Source organism: Lactuca serriola, chromosome 4 (assembly GCF_051521515.1).
Source record: "Lactuca serriola cultivar US96UC23 chromosome 4, Lser_US96UC23_V15, whole genome shotgun sequence".
In the NCBI taxonomy this organism is placed as follows: Eukaryota; Viridiplantae; Streptophyta; class Magnoliopsida; order Asterales; family Asteraceae; genus Lactuca; species Lactuca serriola.
In genome coordinates, this window is record NC_136411.1 from 88,074,134 (window position 1) to 88,097,583 (window position 23,450).

General features: G+C 37.0%; 1 protein-coding gene across 6 annotated transcripts in view; it reads right to left on the reverse strand.

The window, feature by feature from the left end:
* Positions 1-578: 578 nt before the first annotated feature.
* The window catches only part of LOC145102068 (uncharacterized), a 38,234-nt gene continuing 15,362 nt past the window's right edge, over positions 579-23,450 (reverse strand). For 2 of the 6 annotated variants that reach the window (XR_013706004.1, XR_013706007.1), the window contains one exon: positions 579-857. The gene's annotated coding sequence lies outside the window, so the exon portion shown is untranslated. Of the gene's footprint in view, positions 858-3,351; positions 3,511-10,519; positions 20,440-21,424; positions 21,449-23,450 lie in introns of those variants that run through there. The other 4 variants (XR_013706006.1, XR_013706008.1, XR_013706010.1 and 1 more) reach the window with 3 other exon arrangements.

Below are 23,450 nucleotides of genomic sequence, written 5' to 3' on the forward strand. Positions count from 1 at the left end.
CAATCTCTAATTTATTTGACATAGAACTTAATCGAACACATCAATTCAGTTCTGACCGGGCCCGGCACATAAGTCAAATCAAATCATCGAGCGGCCGAGATATCGCTTTTACCTTCTTAGATAAAAGTTACAGATAAACTTCGACTTATATGCATTTACTTATTTATTAACCAACTATACACAACAATGCGTTTTATAACATCAATTTACTGATGCGTTTTCGCATTATCAATGTACAATCAATTAACAAGTAACAAACCATATATCTAGGTTTTAAGACTATATGATATTATCGTCTTGCGATCACCTTTTATATCGTATTCCATAAGGTGATTCCAGCAAGCGCGGGTTTGTTCCCATGCTCAAAACTAGTTCATAAGCACTCATGAACGTTGCAGCAATCCTTTGCTATGTCTAACACCATTAAGACATTCTACACACCAATTCATGACAATCTTCATTCATATCTACTTCCAACATATGAACGATTGTGGACCATTTAAACAATTTCTATTATTCTTAATAATCTCAATTATTCTGGAAGTCAAAACATGCAAAGTGAAACAATAGTTAAACAATTAACATAAGACAGTAACATTACTTATAAATAAACACCTGAAGTACAATGACTGGAAGATCAAATCTAAAAGATCAATTAACAATGGTGAATATATATACATACGAATCAAACCTCATCCTATTTAGAGGGTTTCAAATCCTCTATGTGATTGAGAGAAAACTAATCAGCCATTCAGCCCCACCTTGAGCTTCACTGATCCAATGAAACCTTCCTTAGCCTTTACACGCAACTTCAGTTGCCTCTGGCTTCAATTGTTTGTGTATACACTTTTGACCTCCTGTAGGAAAAAAAACAACAGAAGTTTAATGATATGAGAGAAAAAAAACTAATGTTTAAAACAAAAGGGTAAAATACTACAATCTCCTGTCCGATCATTCAAAAGTATCACTTCTTAGTGTCTTGGCAATTTTCCACGATACTTTTTGTTTAAATAAGCATGAAAAAAACATTAATCGTAAACATTAACATTTATCAAATGTTAATACACTATTCTTAAGGTCAAATCCATGAAACAGTGCCTTATATTGTGCTCACTGCTAAAACATGTTCTTGCGTGCTCAAGATAATATCACATGTCCATCCAAAGATTGTAGCTTAATTTTCACTCTTTCTCAAACCTCACCATCCCTATCTTAAAATCCGATCCCTCAAGGCGGATTACGCCACTTTCTCACCATCGTGCACAACCATGAGTCTTCATTGCCGCCCAATGTTGTCTTCATTACCATCACCGCCACTACCCTGTTAGATAAATATGTCTTCTGTTTAAAACCCTTGATTTTCAGAGGTATTCACCTCCATCGATCTCTCCCTCCCTCTCTATCCAGAAACATAGATTTTCATTTCTTATGTCTCTCTTTAAACCCTCTCTGTAAAAATAACCCTAATCGATGCTCTTACCAGGAACCCAAAAAAGAACCATACGGCTTTAAGAGGTACAATATTTGTTTAATTACAATTTTACATGTGTCAAACCCCCAAACTAGACGGTGGAAACGTCCGGAGTGGATGCATGGCCGGCCCGATACATGGGCGAGATGGGGCGAGGCCCAAGGCATCAGATCTGAGGAGGCATCATTTAGTCATGTGTTAACGATGTATATTGCAGTTTGGTCCAATAATTTAGCCCAAATTTTGATTTATGTTCTCCGATGCTAGGATGGAGAGCAAGGTAAAAAGCGTGCAATCGAATCGACGATGCAGATGTAATCGACATTTTTATTAGCTGATTGTCAATCGACGCCTAGAAAAATGAACTTTGTTGAAGAACGAGGAGTCGACTTCTTCTCTAAATCTAATTTCTACTTTTTGAATTCTCTTTCTCCTATATATAGTGATTTGGCGATATTTATGAGTTGGGGTTTTAACAAACTTTGTCATTCATTGTATTTCTTATTTTTCTGATTCCTAATTATAATTTCTCCTATTTTATCACTATTTTTGTGGTAGTTCGATCGTTGAAGTTGTATACTTGGCGTTCGTAGGATCAAACTTCAAAGCTATCGGCTAAAGAGGTAATTATCGGTTCTATTCTTCAATTTCTGATTCCCAATTTGTTTGGAATATATATCAGTTTTGTTTGAAATATGCATCTTTGATATCATATTTTTTTGTTTGATTATAGTAGTTTTGTTTAGGATGTTTAATTTTTAATTTCTTAGGGTTTAATTCAAGAGTAAGACTGTAAGAGTTGGAATATGTGCTTAATTTTTTAGTTCAAAATTAGGAGTTGCTATAGGCATGATTTTTGTGGTATGCTTTAGGTATAAGTTCTATGGTTTTATGTATGAATTTCAAGAGTTCCAATCTGAATTCTTATGCTTTGTTTATGTTATTAAGGAGGTATACTTTTCTATTGAATTTTGAACTTTTGATTATTTTGGATATTTTGAGGCATCAACTAGGGGAAGTAGTATACAATTTTCCATTGTTATTTGTTGCTATCAGACATAGTTTTTTTTAATTGATCTAATATTTATGATTTTATGATTCATTTTCCATATCACTTTACATACTAAAACTGAAAAAACACAAACTTTGGTAATTTTTTTTGGTTTTGAAACAACAGGGGTAAATTAGGAAGGATATTGATAACATTGTATGATCTCAATGACTCAATAGCATTGACTTTAGTTTGTTTTTTTTCTAGTTTATAGATAGCAGGGGTAAATTAGGAAAGATTTTTATTTTAGATTTCTGCTTTGTATTTTTAGTGTATTTTAGTTCTTTTAATCTTATATCATCAATATCTTTAATCACTTTTATTTATTTTTTTATAGTTAAAAGTGTATTAAAATGGTGAAATCTTTTCATTGAATTTTAGTTAGTAGGATCTGAGTGAAATACCTGAGATTACAGATAATGAGCTGGTTGTGGCAAGAGAAGGAATAAAAATTGAGAACGGAAGACAATTTACAATCCAATTTCTTTGGAACAGAGCAAATGCATGAAACAAGGAAATGTGACAAATGGCTTCTGGAGCATAATGTAATGTTCTAAGAAAAGGCATTATCACCTTTGAAGAAGAAAATTTTGCTTGAAAACTAATTATATGTTGTTGAATACGTTTTTTTTATGATATATATATATATATATATATATATATATATATATTTGTAGTTATATGTGTGTATGTGTGTTTTTATATTGCACTTGTTTTGTATAAACATAGGGGCATTATTTTATCACTTTGCCCTGGGCATTAAAACTCAATGGACCGGCCCTGGGTGGATGACTTCATTTGTAGTATCACAACACATGCATTATAGTAATCAAAGTACAAAAAACCATTGCATTAATAAGTATAAGTTCTTACATGTGTTCAATCATTGTATATTGACACCAAAAATAGTTATAACAAAAGATAGAAGACATGACTCAAAACAGTTCCATCTTCTCAAAAGCTCGGGGAGTACCTGTCTACTGATTTCCTGAGAATACAAGTAATTTGAACAGAGAGTATCAACATAAAGTTGAGTGAGTGCATAAGTATTTATGTTTGAACGTATGTTTTTTGTTTCTTGAATATGTAAATTGTTCCAGAAAAATCCTATATTTTTTGTTGTATATGAAAAGTAGTTTTATTCATATAAAACTGTTCTGTTTGTAAACCAGTGTTCTATATTTGTATTCTTTTGTATAAACTGTAAAAGTGAGTGTGTCTGGCTTCACCAGCTGTTAATGTAAACTGAGATGTAATACTGTAAAATTGTATTTTAGTAAACTGGTACTTTGAAAATGTACTCATGTTTAGTTAATTATACACCAACCGTATTATTAATATTTTTTGAATGAGTTATTATAACGATACTGAGACCAGATGGCCTGAAACAACGCTTTGATGGCGTCAAAAACTGTTGATAACAACTGTCACTCGTAGGCGTGTATGCCCGACTATAGCTAGCAGTCTGAGTGCGGGGTTGTCAATCCCAATATAGATCTATACACACTTGTTTCGATCCCTAACTGGAGATTACGGTTAAAATGTTAGGACTTTAACTATGTTGTTTAAATGAATTAAACAACCTAAATCTATTGACTCATAAAAAGCATATAGACGTTACGTGTATAATAGAAGCGAAAACCCAATCATTCTGAAATAAATGATTGATAGTATGCTCCTGAATTAGTATTCTTAACATGTAATTGAAAAATGTATACCCTTGATTAGTTTTGAATCAAACCTTTGTTGTAAAATGGTATACTCTAGTATACTTGGTTCGTGAATTAATGTTCATAAACTATACCAATTTTAATTTAGGCATAATGTCTTGAAAGGGTAACGGACTTTCGACTTTGTTCACATTTAGTCATTAAACTTTTTTTCGTTATCTATTTGCCACTGAACTATTGAATCTGTTCACATTTTACCCTTATGACCGGTACCAGTCATAACGGTAAAATGTGAACAATTTCAATAGTTCAGTGGCAAATTGATAATGAAAAAAAATTTAGTGACTGAATGTGAACAAAATCGAAAGTTCGTTTCCCTCTAAAAGGTTCAATGGCTAAGTGTGAACAAACTTCCTCTTGTATAATGATTGAGCAAATTATTTATTTTTGTTAAATTATAGCAATATTTGTTGATGAAGAAATCTATGAAATAAAAAAAATTAAAAAAAATAAAAAAAACCTGAAAAATATATTAAAAAAATGAAAAACTGAAACCGAAATAAAAAATCGATGGTTTGGAATTTTCTAAATAAAACTGATGGGTTTTATCCATAAGAACTTTCCTATGTGCGCATGCAAAACCGTAATGCTTGGATCTAGGCTTTCTAATAAACATGCATTGAATCCAAGACTTCTAATGACTAATTAAGTTAAATAACAACATTGAAACAGATCTAGAATCATACCTTTGAGTTCCTTGTTGATCTTGAGGTCTTGGAGCTTCTAGAGTCACAAATGTCACTCCTCTAATGGCTTACAAACACCAATAGCAAGAAAGATGATTTAGGAGAGAGGAGAGGGAAGGAAATCGGTCAGGGTTCTCTTACTTTAGGAGAGGTGCCAATTTCCTTATGCCATGGGGTCTATTTATACTTGTAGACTCCTTAAGGGTTACAACCTAAACCCTAATTGGATAATCTTCTCTTAAGGCTATCCAAATCCTTTCCATAGATAAGCCTTGGACGAATTAGCTATCCTTTTAGCTTCTAGAATTCGTCCCTTGTATATCTACAAGGATTTTCAGTCTAAAGCTTAACTATCAAACAATTGACAGTTTATACCCCTTTATTTAATTAATCTCTTTAAGTCACCAAATTAATTCTAATTAATTCTATGACTTATATTAATCAAATAACAATATATTATTCATTATATTATTCTCATAATATATTAATAATATTTACTCTCTCTTAATAAATCATCCTATTAAGTTGCTATGGTGAAGGCAACCCAAAAGGACTATGCACAACCGGATCAAATACTTGCCTAATATAGTTGCAGCCTTAGACACTATTCCAACAAAAACATCTAAATTTCTAATCTGATTTTGGTTGTACAAAAATTCAACTTTCGAATTTCTATATCTAAATCTCTCCCCCTTTTATAATCAAAAAATGATTATAAAACCAAAAAGGGAATGACAAAGCGCTTAATTCAGAAATTTTCTATCCAAAACTCCCCCTAAACAAATGGCATAAACATTTTGCTTCAATTCGGAAAATCCAAAATATCTTCAATTTTTAGCTTCGTTCACGGACCGCCTTTGACAAAAATTTGGGTAGAAATTGTCAATTTGAAAATTCTGCCAAAGGCAGTTCGTGAACGAAGCTAAAAATTGAAGATTTTTGGATTTTTTGGATTGAAGCAAATTGTTTATGTCATGTGTGAAGGCCTAGGGGGTGGGGGTGGATAGAAAATTTCTGAATTGAGTGTTTTCTCATTCCCTTTTTGGTTTTATAATCATTTTTCGATTATAAAGGGGGGGGGGGAGAGATTTAGATATGGAAACTCGAAAGTTGAATTTTTCATATTATGTGGACTTGAAGACCGAAGTGACCTCAAGTAATTGAAGTTTATGAAATGATTTGATTGGAGATTCGGAAGTGATTTCGGTTCATGATGGGTTTGGACTTATTGAAGATTTTTGGAGTGTGTATAAATGCTCAAATTTTGGGTAATTTTTTGGAGAATGAGAAACTCCTAATTACCTTTTGATGCTCAGTTTATATGGTCTCACATTCTAGATACCAGATTGAAAAGTCATGGAAGAATTGAAGATTCGATGGTCATCTCTATATGTGTCACGTTTGAGGTTCGATTCGTGAAGTTGCTCGAGTTTGGAAGATTTGAAGTGGGTCATCCATTCCTAACTTTGAGGGGGAGAATGTTGGGTACAAAGTTATCCATGTATGAAATTGTAAACAGTTTGACTTTTGTAGACCCACTTGCATGTGGTAAAGTAGCCGTGTGACATGAGAGATAGAGATAGAGAGAGAGAGAGAGATGTAAACACTTCTATATAAGGTGAGTTCATACCACTATAGAGATGTGCTTGAGAGATGTAACACTGAGAGTGTTAGTGTGTGTTAATTATGTACATTTAGTCATTGAAATTTTTTAGAGGGAAACGAACTTTAGATTTTCTTCATATTTAGTCACTAAACTTTTTTACAGTATCTATTTGCCACTAAACTATTGAAACTGGTCACATTTTACCCTTATGACCGGTAACAACCGATCATAAGGGTAAAATGTGAACAGTTTTAATAGTTCAGTGGCAAATAGATAACGAAAAAAGTTTAGTGACTAAATGTGAACAAAATCGAAAGTTGATTACCCTTACAAGTTATTATCCTTATAATTTATATGTACTTTCTGAATTGATACTAACTGTTCATGAATGCAACCCGTTGTTCGACATGTTACAAAGGGTATTGAAATTGAATGAATTAACCTTTATATATATATATATATATATATATATATATATATATATATATATATATATATATATATATAATTTAAACGACAATCGGACAAATAACCGATACGCTAAGCCCACATCCAAACAAGGAAAATGAAATAAAGTGAGTTATCAGTCCTAAGCCCTTTAAATCTTATATATATATATATATATATATATATATATATATATATATATATATGATTTTTGGGGAAAATATAAGTTTATAAAATCATTTAAAGAATTTAACATCTTGAAATACTTTTGGTGACTTGATGTCATTTTAACACAATTTAAAACCATTTGATTTGATGACAATTGAAATCCATTTTAGTAAGATATTTTGAAACCATTTTCTTGTAACAATAAATCCTTGTGTTAGACTTGTATCCCCCCCCCCCCCCCCCCCTCCTCCCCTTCAACCTGTAAAAACTTTGAAAATACGGTGGTATGAACTCACCTTTTAAAGGGTGATTCGATTGATAATTTGATATAGGGTGTTTACTTCCACAAGTGTGATCTCATAGTAAAACAAGTCCTATATAGTAATTTGTATAGAATATATGCAACCAATTAGCTAATATAATCATAGGAATGATTAGAAACTGGACTAATTTGTAAATATAACCTACATATAGGAGTGTTAGAAGCTAAAATGGAGGTTGAATGGTGTTCACTACTAGGAGGGGTGTTCACGGCCCAAGAACATGAAGGGTTCACGGCCCTGTGTTCTTGATGAATGAAGAACAATTGTTGATCCTAAGCAAGTTTCTAAGAATATTCAAAGGTTTTCGGATGGGTGTTCTTCATGTTCTTCGCATGTTCTTCGTGTTCTTCGTGAAATCTAGTGAAATTAATGGATTTCAGCCTAGTTTAAGAAGATTGAAGGATGTTCTTGAAGTGATAATAAGATCAAGAAATGATACCTATTAGATGTTATGAAGAACTAGTGATTAATACTTGAATATGATGAGAAAGGATGAATTTAGTATTTTCTTGAGGAGAGAGGTTGTTCTTGGCTGATGATACTTGAGACAAAAAGGTTGGAATTCCGTTTGAAAGTGTAGAAATGAGCTAAAAGTCGGCTGAAATATATATATATATATATATATATATATATATATATATATATATATATATATATGAGGGTTCACGATCTGAAGGGGTTCACGGTCGTGAACCTCGTTTGCGGCCCTAAGACGGTTTGCGAGATTGCGGTCCGGCCTCGTTCACGGTCTGAGGGTTTGCGGCCCTTGTTCATGGCCGAAGTCTGATGTTCTCGGTTGCAAGGCTGCTGTCCGAAGGGAAAGAAAGAATGGTCTTCGGACTTCAAGATTTCACCTCTTAAACATATAACACTTATAAAACATTAATCCAATCCATTTAACTTTGGTTGACTAGGGTTGACTTTACAAGAAGAAATTAACGGGATGTTACATTATCTCCCCGTTAGAGAGAATTTCGTCTCGAAATTAGGACTAAAGCCAAATTTCCGCTCTCCCTCCAGTAGACTCTGGTTATAGCTCTTACAGGACTTTAAACGAACACTATTATATATATATATATATATATATATATATATATATATATATATATATATATATATATATGGTTAGATTATTTTGTTTTCACTATCTATTGTGTGCATGTATGACTGATTCTGGACCAATCATTTTAGTTATTTTAAGAAAGTAATTAATGCATATTACATGTTGAAGATATAATGAATATTAATTACATCTTCAGCATTTAATATGCATTAATTACTTTCTTAAAATAACTAAAATGATTGGTCCAGAATCAGTCATACATGCACACAATAGATAGTGAAAACATTTGAACCTAACTCTCTCTCTCTCTCTATATATATATATATATATATATATATATATATATATATATTGTGAAGATGCGTATGACTAGAATACTAACAGGTGTTTATGCAAAATTGTTGTAATCCGTTATTTATTACATAAATAACAATAGTTGTACTCATTGCCTAGATATTTCGTTTCCGTTTATTGAAAATAATCTCATTTGAATCATGTTTGTCAAAAATGACCCAATATTATCGATGTTGGCAAAAATGGTCCTTCATTTTATAAATTATCAATTAAGACTCATATTTTCCAAAAGGTGTCACAAGTGGTTAAAAACTATGTGAATTGTTGCAAATGACCCATTTCTTCTAAAATACTCGTTTAAGCAATTTTTGAATCAAATCATGGTTTTTGTCATAAAAATTTGTGACTTATACTTTGTAACATACTAGTTCTTGTATCTGTACATAATTTGTGAAATATGGTTCAAACTCTTGAGGCTTGCTCAAGCTTTCGAGTTCTTGAACTAATTCGTAAGGAGTTTTAATAACTTTAACACACATAACTTAGCATACATGCATAACAAGCAAATATATCAAGATTTAAACGAGGCTTTGACTTGTATCCTCCCCCAAAAACAATAAAACTCAAAAATAGGGGTATGAAGCTCACCTTGAGTTGGTTTATGGGATGATTGGAGTGATGGTGTGGAGATCTTAAACCTAAACTGTTGGATGAGAGGATGAACTTCCTTGGAGGTGATTTTATCCAAAGATTAGAAGAAGCTTGAAGACTTTAACTCCTTTTGAAACTTGGAGTTACTCTTGAGAGAAAATGGGAGTGGACAGGAGGTAAAATGACAAACGATGGTGGGGCTTTTTGGAAGGAAATCATCCAAACATAGGGATTATGAAATTTTGATGTGATATTTACTTGGGAACCCATTGGTTAATTTCATGGATATATGTTGAATATTAAAATGCATGGAAAAACGGGGAATAGCATCTAATCAACAAAGTCAACACTCTTATCCTTATCTTATTCACATCGTTTGATTTAAAATAATACATTTAGAAATCTTAAATATTATTTTATGTAAATATGTTTTAATATTCAATTTTGGCTTAAAATAGGAGTATAAGGGGTCTAAGTTACGGAAAATACGAGTTTGGTGGGATTCCCGACGTCAAACTCTCTTAAAATGATGAAATGGTCCGAAATGGTCTAAAATCCGTAGTGGAGTCCTGAATCTGCGAGGCTCCGAAGTGGGTAAAGGGATTTCAGGAGCCAATTCAGTAGTTTCTGGAGTGATTGGTGCTTCCGAGCAGGTTCGGTTCCAGAGTGCCCTCTTCCGAGATGCAAAGGAGTCCAGTGCGAGATGGCTCGCTGGTTGATCCTTCCAGAGTGGTACGAAGTATTCCAAAGTCGGCAATTCCGAATCAGCAGATGTCTAGAGCGAGATTGTCCGGGTGGTAGGGTCCGTAACTGCGAGATTGTCCAGTTTCTTTAGAAGGTCCAAAGTCACTTAAGAGGTTCCGAATCAAGAGGTTCTGAACTAAGAAGAGAGGCTTTGAGATACATAGAGATATTTGGGAGTGATTTGAGAGAGATTTGATATACATAGAGAGATTTGAGATACATACATGCTTTGCATTATAACAATACATGGTTTATTAGGAACCATAATGTAAACTTTAATGTTTTAGCACAAGTCTTACAATAGTTGATGTTGACATGAGGAAGAAATTTCCTAGCTAAAAATGCTAGCTGTGACATCATCCCCTCGTTAGAGGGAATTTCGTCCTGAAATTCTTTTGAAAGGTAGGATCATGAATGAGAGAATAAGTGATGGTACTTCTGCTTCATTTGTTCTTTGCGTTCCCAAGAGAATTGAGGTCCACGCTTAGCGTTCCATCGAACCTCACAATCGGAATGTGACTTTGTTTCGTGCGCTTCACTTCCTATCCATTATCTCGACCGGTTCCTCGATGAACAAGAGATTCTTGTTTATCTCGATCTCTTCTAGGGGAATGAAAAGGGTTTCATCTGTTAAGCACTTTTTAAAATTCGATAACGTGGAACACGGGGTGTACGTTGCTGAGCTCCGAAGGTAGCTACAGCTTATGTGTCACCGGACCAATTCGGGAAAGAATCTCGAATGGTCCGATGTATCGCGGGTTTAACTTTCCTCGTTTCCCAAAATGGATCATCCCTTTCCAAGGAGAGACCTTTAATAGCACTCAATCTCCGACTTGGAACTCCAAAGGTTTTTGTCGTTTGTCGGCGTAACTCTTTTGTCGGTCAGGCGATGCTTGGAGTCAGGCTTTGATTTGGATTATCTTCTCTGTAGTTTCTCGAATGATTTCTGGTCATGTAAGGGTGTTGCTCGGTGATTTCCCTTTTGCCAGCTGGGTGTCACCCACTTCAGCCCAACAAAGGAGCGATCTGCACTTCCAGCCATACAATGCCTCAAAGGGAGCGACTCATATGCTCGTGTAGTAGCTGTTCTTATATGAAAATTCAACTAGGGGCAGGTGGGTATCCCAGGCTTTTCCAAAATCTATTACACATGCTCGGAGCATGTCTTCTAAAGTCTGAATAGTTCGCTCGCTTTGGCCATCAACCTGAGGGTGGTAGGCAGTGCTTATATCCAGTTGGGTTCCTAATGCTTTCTGGAGCGACTGCCAAAAACGAGAGGTGAATATACTATCTCGATCTGAGATAATAGATATGGGGACTCCATGAAGTCTTACCACCTCTTTTAGGTATATTCGTGTTAGTCTTTCCATCTTGTACATCTCCTTTATTGGCAGGAAATGGGCGGATTTTGTTAATCGGTCAACGATCACCCAGATAGCATCCAGACCGTCTGCCGTCTTAAGTAATTTGGTTATAAAATCCATTGTTATTCTCTCCCATTTCCACTCGGGTATTCCGGGTTGTTGAAGTAAACCCGAGTGCTTCTGATATTCCAATTTCACTTTGGAACAAGTGAGACACTTTCCTACATAAGTGGCAATCTCCGCTTTCATATGCGGCCACCAATAATGTTGTTTGATATCCAGGTACATCTTATCGGAACCCGAGTGGATAAAGTACCTCGTTTTGTGAGCCTCATTCATTCTCAGGTCACGGAATCCACCGAACCTCGGTGTCAAGATTCAGTCCATAAGAGAATAGGCTCCATCTTTTTTGACTATCAGATTCTTTTCCATTTCGCGCAATGCCTCATTGGTGATGTTTTTTGGCTTCAAGGCTTACTGTTGAGCCACCTTGATTTGTGAGGATAGATGGGAATGGACGGCTATTGTTAGTGTCTTTACTCGGCGGCCCGAGTACTCCTTTCGGCTTAAGGCATCAGCTACCACATTTTCCTTGCCTGGGTGGTACTTGATTTCGCACTTATAGTCGTTTAGCAGTTCGACCAACTCCGTTGTCTCATGTTTAATTCCTTTTGATTCAAAATGTGATGGAGGCTCTTATAGTCTGTGAAAATGGTGCACATTGTACCATATAGGTAGTGGCTCCAAATCTTTAAGTCGAAGACCACAGCTCCTAGCTCGAGATCGTGGGTGGTGTAGTTTTCTTCATGGGTCTTTAGTTTCCTAGATGCGTAAGCTATCACCTTTCCGCGCTGCATAAGCACACAGCCTAACCCTTGATTAGAAGCATCGCAGTATACTACGAAGTCTTCCGTTCCCTCTAGCAAGGACAACACTGGGCACTGCAGAGGGGTTATTTCAGGGTTTGGAAGGCATCTTCTTGTTCGTAATTCCAATGGAAAGATACACCCTTCTGGGTGAGAGTGGTGAGAGGCTTGGCGATTTTGGAAAAATTCTAGATGAACCTTCGGTAATAACCAGCAAGGCCTAAAAATTATTGGATTTCGGTTGGGGTTCTTGGGGTTGCCCAGCCCTCAATAGCTTTAATCTTGGTAGGGTCCAAATGTATTCCCTCTTCACGAACCACATGTCCCAAGAATTCAGCACTACGAATCCAGAACTTGCATTTGGAGAACTTTGAATAAAGCTGCTCTACTCTCAATGTTCCCAAAATCTATCGTAAGTGCTGGTTGTGCTCTTCCTCATTCTTAGAGTAAACGAGTATATCATCGATGAAAACAATCACAGAATTGTCGAGAAACGGCTGACAGACTCTGTTCATCAGGTCCATAAAGGTTGCGGGTGCATTTGTGAGACCAAAATGCATGACTACGAATTCGAAATGCCCATAACGGGTTCGAAAAGCATTCTTTGGAATATCCTCCTCTCGGACCCTTAGTTGGTGGTATCTGGACCTCATATCTATATTGGAGAAGTAGATGGCTCCTTAGAGCTGGTTGAATGGATCATCAATTCGAGGGAGTGGGTATCGAGTCTTGACAGTAAGCTTGTTTAACTCCCGATAATCGATGAACATTCTGAAAGATCCGTCTTTCTTTCTGAAAATCAGGACCGGAGCTCCCCAGGGTGAAAAGCTCGGCTTGATGAATCCTTTTAGAGAAGTTCGCTTAGTTAGTTTGATAACTCTTGCATCTCGGCAGGAGCTAACCTGTAGGGTGATTTGGCGATTGGAGTGGCTCCTAGTACAAGATCGATTCGGAACTCGACCTGAACCTCGGGGGGTATTCATGGCAAGTCCTCGGGAAAGTCACGTACTTCCGGAATATTGTTAATGTTTTTCTCTTCCTTTTTTTTATCCACGACATGATCAAGAAAGGCGTGATTCTTTTTATACAAGCACTTTTGTGCTTGGATGCAAGAAATGAGTCGGAGGTTTGTGTCGGGTTTATCGTCATAAACTATTAGGGTTTTGTTGTTGGGTAAATGAAGGCAAACGACCTTCTCGTGGAACATAATTTCAGCATGGATGGGGATTAACCAATCCATGCCAACAATAACATCAAAGCTCCTAATATTAACATGCATTAAATCGATTGGAAAGGAGTAATTATTTAATGCTAGCGTGCACCCTACGTAAATATCGTTGGTTGATTCTGTTTTACCATTGGCCATTTCGATCGTAAAAGTTTTGTTCAATTTGTGGGGATCTTGATTGAGTATGTGTTTGAATCCGTGACTTACGAAGCTCCGCTCAGCACCACTATCAAATAAAATGCATGCATAAGAGTTGTTGAGGGGAAACGTACCAGTCACCACAGTTGGATCTTGCACTGCCTCTTCTTGCCCCAAGGCTACGACCCTTCCTGCGTTCTAATTTTTTTTCTTGGGGCATTTGCGTTTATAATGGCCGGTTTCTCTGCATCTGTAACATGTGCGGCTGGCTCCGGCGTTGTTGTCATTGGTCTGGTTGTTTTGTTGTGGGGGCATCTTGCCATATCGAACATTATGTCCTTTTCGATTGTAGTTGGTGCATTGGAAGTCGTTGCATGCCCCCGAAGTGGTGGTAATTACACTTGTCACATTTGGGATTGGAACCCGCGTATGACTTGGTTGGCGTTGTTGTGGTTGAGGCTGGGGCGGGTGGAGTTGGTGCTTCCGAGCAGATTCGGTTCCGGAGTGCCCTCTTTCGAGATGCGAAGGACTCCAGTGCAAGATGGCTCGCTGGTTGATCCTTCCGGAGTGGTGCGAAGTTTTCCGAAGTCGACAATTCCGGATCAGCAGATGTCTGGAGCGAGATTGTCCGGGTGGGAGGGTCCAAAATTGTGAGATTGTTCGGTTCCTTTAGGAGTTCCAAAGTGACTTAAGAGGTTCCGAATCAGGAGGTTCTGAACTAAGAAGAGAGGTTCTGAGAATGAATAGTGTATTCCAGAATAGGCTTGTTCTTTCGAGTTTTCTCCTTTCGTTTTGAGTTGGTTTCGATTAAGGAAGATATATAGAGAGATTTGAGATACATAGAGGGATTTGGGAGAGATTTGAGATACATAAAGAGATTTAGGAGAGATTTAAGATACATGGAGAGATTTGAGAAAGATTTGAGATACATATATGCTTTGCACTATAACAATAAATGGCTCATTAGGAACCATAATGTAAACTTTAACGTGTTAGCACAAGTCTTACAATAGTTGATGTTTACATGAGGACGGAATTTCCTAGCTAAAAATGCTAGCTATGACAAATCCAGGTCCCCGTTTTGTATTCCAACGAACCTTCACTATCGGGATACGACTTTGTTTGGTTCTCTTTATTTCCCTGTCTAGGGTCTCTACGGGTTCTTCCACAAAGTTGAGGATTTTGTTTACCTCGATCTCGTCAAGTGGGATAAAAGAGTCTCATCGGATAAGCACTTTTTCAAGTTAGAGACGTGGAAGGTTGGGTGTATGTTATTTAGTTCTTGTGGTAGTCGGAGTTTGTAAGCTACTGGACCAATTCAAGCAAGAATCTTGAATGGTCCTATGTACCTTGGGTTCAGCTTGCCACACTTTCCAAAGTGTATCATGCCCTTCCAAGGTGAGACCTTCAACAAGACACGGTCACCAACCTGGAATTCCAAAAGTTTTCTCCTTTTGTTAGCGTAACTTTTCTGTCTATCTCTGGAAGCTTTAAGTAGCTCACAAATTTGTACGATTTTCTCCATAGTTTCACGAATAATTTTCGGACCAGTGAGAGTATTGTCTGGAACTTAACCTCTAACTAGTTGTGTATCACCCACTTCAGCCCAACACAGTGGTGATCTGCACTTGCGGTCATAGAGGGCTTCGAATGGAGCAGCCTTTATGCTAGTGTGATAACAGTTTTTGTAAGAGAACTCGACAAGGGGTAAATGAGTATCACATGCCTTCTCAAAGTCTATCACGCAGGCTCGCAACATATCTTCTAGAGTTTGAATCATCTCCTCACTTTGTCCGTCGGTTTGTGGATGGTAGGTTGTACTCATGTCCAGCCTAGTTCCTAAATATTTTTGTAAAGACTGCTAGAAACAAGAGGTGAATCTGCTATCTCGGTCTGAAATAATAGATATTGGCACACCATGCAGTCTAACAATCTCTTTGAGGTAAGTTCGTGTTAGCTTCTCCATCTTGTCAGTTTCTTTTATTGGTAAGAAGTGTGCGGATTTTGTCAATCTATCACTGATTACCCAAATAGTATCATAACCACCCGATGTCTTGGGTAACTTAGTTATGAAATCCATCATAATCTGCTCCTACTTCCATTCAGGGATTTCAGGTTGTTGCAATAAACCTGAAGGCTTCTGGTACTCTACCTTGACTTTGTCACAAGTAAAGCACTTACACACAAAGGTAGCAATTTCGGCTTTCATGCTAGGCCACCAATACAGTTTCTTGATGTCCAGATACATATTGTCTGAACCTAGATGAACGGAGTATCGGGTTTTGTGTGCTTCATTCATAACCACGTCTCTGAAACCACCAAACTTTGGTGTCCAGATCCGGTTCATGAAACAATAGACTCCATCATCCCTGATTTCAAAGTTCTTATCCATTCCTCTTAAGGTTTCACCTGTCACGTTTTCGAGTTTCAAGGCCTCGAGTTGAGCCTCTTTGATCTATGTGGACAGATGTGAATGGATTGTCATGGTCAACGACTTTACTCGACGTCTCAAGTATTCTTTTTCTGCTAAGGGCGTCAGCTACTACATTGGCTTTACCAGGGCGATAACGAATCTCACATTCGTAATCGTTCAGTAGCTCCACCCACCGTTGGTGTCTCATGTTCAACTTTTTCTGGTCAAAGATATGTTGAAGACTTTTATGGTTCGTCAATATTGTTCATTTTGAGCCATATAAATAATGTCTCTAGATCTTCAAAGCAAATACCACTGCTCCCAGTTCAAGGTCATGTGTTGTATAGTTGACCTCATGTGTCTTTAGCTGTCTCGAGGTGTATGATATAACCTTTCCTCTTTGCATACGAACACATCCAAACTCTTGATTAGAAGCATCACAGTACACTACGAAGTCCTCTGTCCCTTCAGGAAGAGACAAGATCGGTGTAACACACAGAGCTCGTTTCAGCGTTTGGAACGATGTTTCTTGTTTCTTTCTCCCAGCTAAAAGTTACACCCTTTTGCGTTAGGGTGGTAAATGGTTTAGCAAATCGGGAGAAATTCTGGATGAATCTACGATAGTAGCCAGCAAGACCTAAGAATTGACGGATTTCTGTAGCTGTTTTAGGTGCTGACCAGTTCTCAATTGCCTTAATTTTAGAAGGGTCCACGTGTATTCCCTCTTGACTGACCACGTGGCCCAGGAAATCTACCTTCCTAATCCAAAATTCACATTTTGAGAACTTCACATAAAGTTTCTCTATTCTCAGAGTTTGCAATACTTGACGAAGATGTTGGTCATGTTCTTCTTCGCTTCTTGAGTAGATAAGGATGTCGTCAATGAAGATTATGACCAATTTGTCCAGGTACGGACGACACACTCTGTTCATTAAGTCCATGAACACAACAGGTTCAATCGTCAATCTGAAAGTCATCACTACAAACTCGTAATGACCATAACGAGTTCTAAACGTTGTTTTGGGAATATCTTCCTCCAAAATCTGTAATTGGTGATACCCGAATCTCAAGTCTATTTTCGAGAAGTAGCTCGCACCTTGAAGTTGGTCGAACGGATCGTCAATGCGAGGTAGAGGATATCGATTCTTGATGGTAAGCTTATTCAGCTCGCGGTAGTCTATACACATACGGAATAATCCATCCTTCTTCTTTACAAACAAGACTGGTGCTCCTCATGGTGAGAAGCTTGGTCTTATGAAACCCTTGCCAAGGAGTTCGTTCAGCTGGCTGGATAATTCTTGTATTTCAGAAGGTGCAAGACGATAGGGGGATTTGGCTACAAGGGTAGCCCCAGAGATTAAGTCGATTCTAAATTCGACTTGTCGTTCGGGAGGCACTCCTGGAAGATCGTCGGGAAATATGTCAGGAAAGTTGCAGACCTCAAGAATGCCCACTATGTCTTTCACTTCTTGATTTTTGTCTACCATGTGAGCTAATAAAGCACAGTACTCCTGGCGAAGGTACTTTTGTGCCTTGATGCAAGAAATGATCTAAAGGTTCGTTCCGGGTTTGTCGTCGTAGATGATAAGAGTTTCGTTAGTTGGCAAGTTCAGGCGAATGGCTCTTTCATAACATAGGATGTCGGCATGGTTAGAGCACAACCAATCAATACCAATAATGACATCGAAACTTTTGATAGAGACTGACATAAGGTCTATTGGGAAAAAAAGTTATTCAAGATAAGGGTACATCCTATGTATATATCGTTAGTGTATTCGGATTTCCCGTTAGCCATTTCTACTGTGAAGGTTTCATTTAGGGGTTAGGAGTTTTGATTTAATAGGTGTTTGAAATTATGGCTCACGAAGCTCTTCTCAGCACCACTATCAAATAGAATGCATGCATAAGTATTGTTGAGAAGAAACGTACCCATGACCACCGCAGGGTCTGCCACAGCTTCTTCGTGACCCATTGCCAGAATCCTCTCAACTCTTCCAGCATTTCCAGCTTTCGTACAATCTCTTTTGAAATGCCTAACATCACCGCATCCATAACACGCTTGACCTACTCCAGCAGCGGTAGGTGCTTGGTTAATCAATTGGGGTGGTGATTTACATAATCGAGCAATATGCCCTTTTCTGTTGCAGTTATGACACTGCATTTCCTGGCAATTTCCGTTGTGGTGGAAATTGCACCTGTTGCATTTGGGGAGATTACCAACATAGGGCTTAGCAAGTGTAGGGTTAGCAGGAACAGCAGCAGGTATAGTAGCAGCATGGACTGCCACTAACTTTTTCTTTTTCGAGGGTTCCTGAGAAGATTTGCCTTTCCTTTTATTCCAGGCTTTCTTCTTCTTGTTGTTGTTATTGTTGTTGTTGTTGTTTCCCTTGGGTTGTTCTGGGGCAGCGACCACTAAGTTTTGACAGGCTCCATGGTCGATAAGGGACTGTGCCAACTCTTTGGCACTGTCAACGGTAACAGGCCTGGAAACAATAACACTTCCCTGAATCTGGGGTGACAGCCCCCAGATGTACCTTTCAATCTTTTGCTCTCCAGAGCAACCATTTCTGGACATAGGATCGCTAAGTCGCATAATCTATTTGTGTAGGTTGTTGTGTCTGAACCAACCATAGTAAGACCCTAGAGCTCTTACTCGAGCTTCTGAATTTCACCCCGCGGGCAGTATTCCCGCATCAGCATTGTTTTCAAGTTCTCCCAACTTATAGAGTTAGCCACCACTAAGGTCAGTGACTTAACATGGCTGTTCCACCATGTTAGGGCTCTATCAGCAAAGGTACAGACAGCGAATTTGACTTTGTTACCCCTCCGGGCAGGAGCAGATCTCAAAGACTAGCTCTGTTTTGTCAATCCATTGCCTTAACGCCATAACTCCTCCAATCCCGTTAAAGGTCCTGGGTTTGGCGTTCGAGAAATCCTTGTAGGTACACTTCCGATGGTGCCCGTGACTATCACCCTGATTGGAAGGGTGTGCTCCACTCCCCGGTCCACTTGCGATAGTGGTGGTTATATGGGACATAGGAGCTTCGACCGCTGCTGTGACCGCCGCCTAAAACATGGCAGCATCGAATTGAGGAGGTGGTGGCGGAGGTGGTGTCGCTTCATTGACATGGGCACGCCTTGGGTTTCTCCAAGGAGGCATCTTTCACCTTAAGAAGTATAAGATGAAAAGATATTCAGATATCAAGAATGAACATGAGTATGATATATCTGAACTAAAACACTTAGTTCAATATGAATCTTGTAAGGAATTGGAAATAGAAGTCTACTACAGGTACAACTTGCACCAGGATAATATGAATTTGAGTGGTTATTTTTCAAAGAGTACGAAAATGCATGTCGATTGTATTGGTATATTAAGTACATAGAGTTTGGAAAACTTGACCTTAAACGAGTCTGCAATATACCATAATACTGGGAAAACATCGACATTAAACCGACCTACCGAAAATGAAATTTTCGTGGTCGTACTGAAAATCATGAAAAATAACGCTAGAACATATCTGAATACTTAGACTATAACCAAAAGAGTACGTAGTGAACGAGTAGAGTATAATCTACTTCCTACTAGGTTTGGCCCTGGATTTGGCTAGCTGACTTTCTATTTCGCACATACATCTTTCTTGTGTTATTTGTCGTTCTCGCAGTTCTCTAACTTCGGCTTGGGATGCCGCCAATTCTCTCAGCAAGAAATTAGTATGATCCCTTGTCGCATAATGATTGTCTTCTAATTAACGAATGCAAACGGTGTTGACTCCAGTAGCAGCTTCAACCTGTATGACTCGGTCGATAGCAACTCTTCCTTGTTCATCGTTACGCGCCACACGACAAACTAACATCGGGAGGGTTCTGTCTGCTGAGCCTCTTGTGTCCAGATTGTAAAAGCTTCGGTCTCCTTGGTAAGGATGGTTCTGACCCTGCTCATTACTCCGCCTGTCTAAGTTTACAGCCCACAGAGGCGTCGAGCCTTGGAAGTTTTGTTGTGGATTGGGATTCTAGGCAAGTGGTGGTAAATTATATGTTTCTGACTCCGAATCAGTATCTTCACGAAATTTTTCTGCAAAATCATCATCTAAGGGGATTTCATGATTCTCTTATGGCTCATCATCGAGCCATCCTCCATTTCCCTGATTGGGATAATACGGGTCTCCGGGTAGATGGAATTCAGCCATTGTTATCTAACCAAGAATAGGGATATAAGAGATATAGAATATAATTAGTAACAATAGATTTGGAAATACAAGTTTCTATGAGAGAAACTTACAGTTAACAGATAACGAGTTTTGTATGACATGTTTTGTATTGGGTACCTTTATAACTACATAGTGTATACTAATTATATATAACTTGGATATAATAGACCTTCGATTAAATGATCATGCTCTAAGTCCACAACCAAACAAGGAAAACAAGAAATAAAGCTAGATCACATATTCTAAGTCTATAAAACTTAAATTATATATAACTGTAATATACACTTAATATTTATAGCTCTACCAATAACGGTTCTTTTGTTTACACATATTTGTTCTTAGTATATAGTGCCTAAAATACTCCTATAGTATTTTAACTTTATGTTTTGATCTAGAGTTCTTCTACATATGTATAGTTGGTAAGTTTTAGACATGCGAAACACTACTATCACTCCCAAACACATGTTGGTCATATCTCAAACCAATATAGTTGATCGGGCTATATTGATCCCAAATATGATTACATAACTGCCCAGGTTTGACCGTAGTGTCCAACATCCAAATACTTTTGAGTTGTTATGACTGTGATATTGTGCTTGTAAATATGAGTGTTAGTATACTTCTTGTAAAAATACTTAAATTTTAAAAGTATACTTGTAGTCAGAGCACTTATCCCGAATGTATTTATAGTTTGTATATCTTTTATGAATTGATATACTGAGTTCACTATAAACAATGCTCTGAAATCAATCTGTCACACCCCCAAACCAGACGACGAAAAAGTCTGGGGGTGGATGACTTCATTTGTAGTATCACAACACATGCATTATAGTAATCAAAGTACAAACAACCACTACATTAATAAGTATAAGTTTTTACACGTGTTCAATCATTGTATATTGACACCAAAAATAGTTATAACAAAAGATAGAAGACACGACTCAAAACAACTCCATTTTCTTAAAAGCTCGGGGAGTAACTGTCTACTAATTCCCTGAGAATACATGTAATTTGAAAAGAGAGTATCAACATAAAGTTGAGTGAGTGCATAAGTATTTATGTTTGAAAGTATATTTTTTGTTTCTTGAATATGTAACTGTTCCAAAAAATCCTATATTTACTGTTGTATAAGAAAAGTAGTTTTAATCACATAAAACCGTTATGTTTGTAAACCAGTGTTCTGTATTTGTATTCTTTTGTATAACCTGTAAAAGTGAGTGTGCCTGGCTTCACCAGCGATTAATGTAAACTAAGATGTAATACTGTAAAACTGTATTTTAGTAAACTGGTACTTTGAAAATGTACTCATGTTTAGTTAATTATATACCAACCGTATTGTTAATATCTTTTTAATGAATTATTATAACCATACTGAGACCAGATGGCCTGAAACAACGCTTTGAAGGCGTCAAAAACTGCTGATAACAACTGTCACTCGTAGGCGTGTATGACCGGCTGTAGCTAGCAGTCTGAGTGCAGGGTTGCCAATCCCAATATAGATCTATACACACTTGTTTCAATCCCCGACTGGAGATTCTGGTTATAATGTCAAGACTTTAACTATGTTGTTTAAATGAATTAAACAACCTGAATCTATTGACTCATAAAAAGTATATAGACCTCACGTGTGTAATAGAAGTGAAAACTCAATCATTCTGAAATAAATGATTGATAGTATGCTACTGAATTAGTATTCTTAACATGTATTTGAAAAATGTATACCCTTGATTAGTTTTAAATCAAACCATTGTTCTTGTAAAATGGGATACTCTAGTATACTTGGTTTGTGAATTAATGTTTTATGAATCATAAAGTATACCTATTATAATTTATATGTACTTTCTGAATTGATACTAACTGTTCATGAATGCAACCCCTTGCTCGACATGTTACGAAGTGTATTGAAATTGAATGAAATAACTTTTATATTTATATACATATACAAATATATATATATATATATATATATATAACTAAAATTTAAACGACAGTCGGACAAATAACCGATACTTCAAGCCCACATCCAAACAAGGAAAAGGAAATAAAATGAGTTATCCGTCCTAAGCCCATATATATATATATATATATATATATATATATATATATATATATATATATATATATATATATATGATTTTTAGGAAAAAATATAAGTTTATAAAATCATTTCAAGAATTTAACATCTTGAAATACTTTTGGTGACTTGATGTCATTTTAACACAATATAATCATAGGAATGATTAGAAACTGGACTAATTTGTAAGTATAACCTACATATAGGAGTGTTAGAAGCTAAAATGGAGGCTGAATGGTGTTCACTACTAGGAGGGGTGTTCACGGCCCAAGAACATGAAGGGTTCATGGCCCTATGTTCTTGATGAATGAAGAACACTTGTTCATCCTAAGAAGGTTTCTAAGAAGATTTAAAGGTTTTCAGATGGGTGTTCTTCGCATGTTCTTCGTGAAAACTAGTGAAATTAATGGATTTCAACCTAGTATAAGAAGATTGAAGGATGTTCTTGAAGTGATAATAAGATCAAGAAATGATACCTATTAGATGTTATGAAGAACTAGTGATTGATCCTTAATATGATGAGAAAGGATGAATTTAGTATTTTCTTAAGGAGATAGGTTGTTCTTGGCTGATGATACTTGAGAGAAAAAAGTTGGAATTTTGTTAGAAACTGTAGAAATGGGATAAAAGTCGGTTGAAATCTATATATATGTGAGGGTTCACGGTCCTAAGGGGTTCACGGCCGTGAACCTCGTTTGCGGCCCTAAGGCGGTTTGCGAGATTGCGGTCCGAAGCCGTTCACGGCCTCGTTCGCGTGTTCTTCGTGAAAACTAGTGAAATTAATGGATTTCAGCCTAGTATAAGAAGATTGAAGGATGTTCTTGAAGTGATAATAAGATCAAGAAATGATACTTGTTAGATGTTATGAAGAACTAGTGATTGATACTTAATATGATGAGAAAGGATGAATTTAGTATTTTCT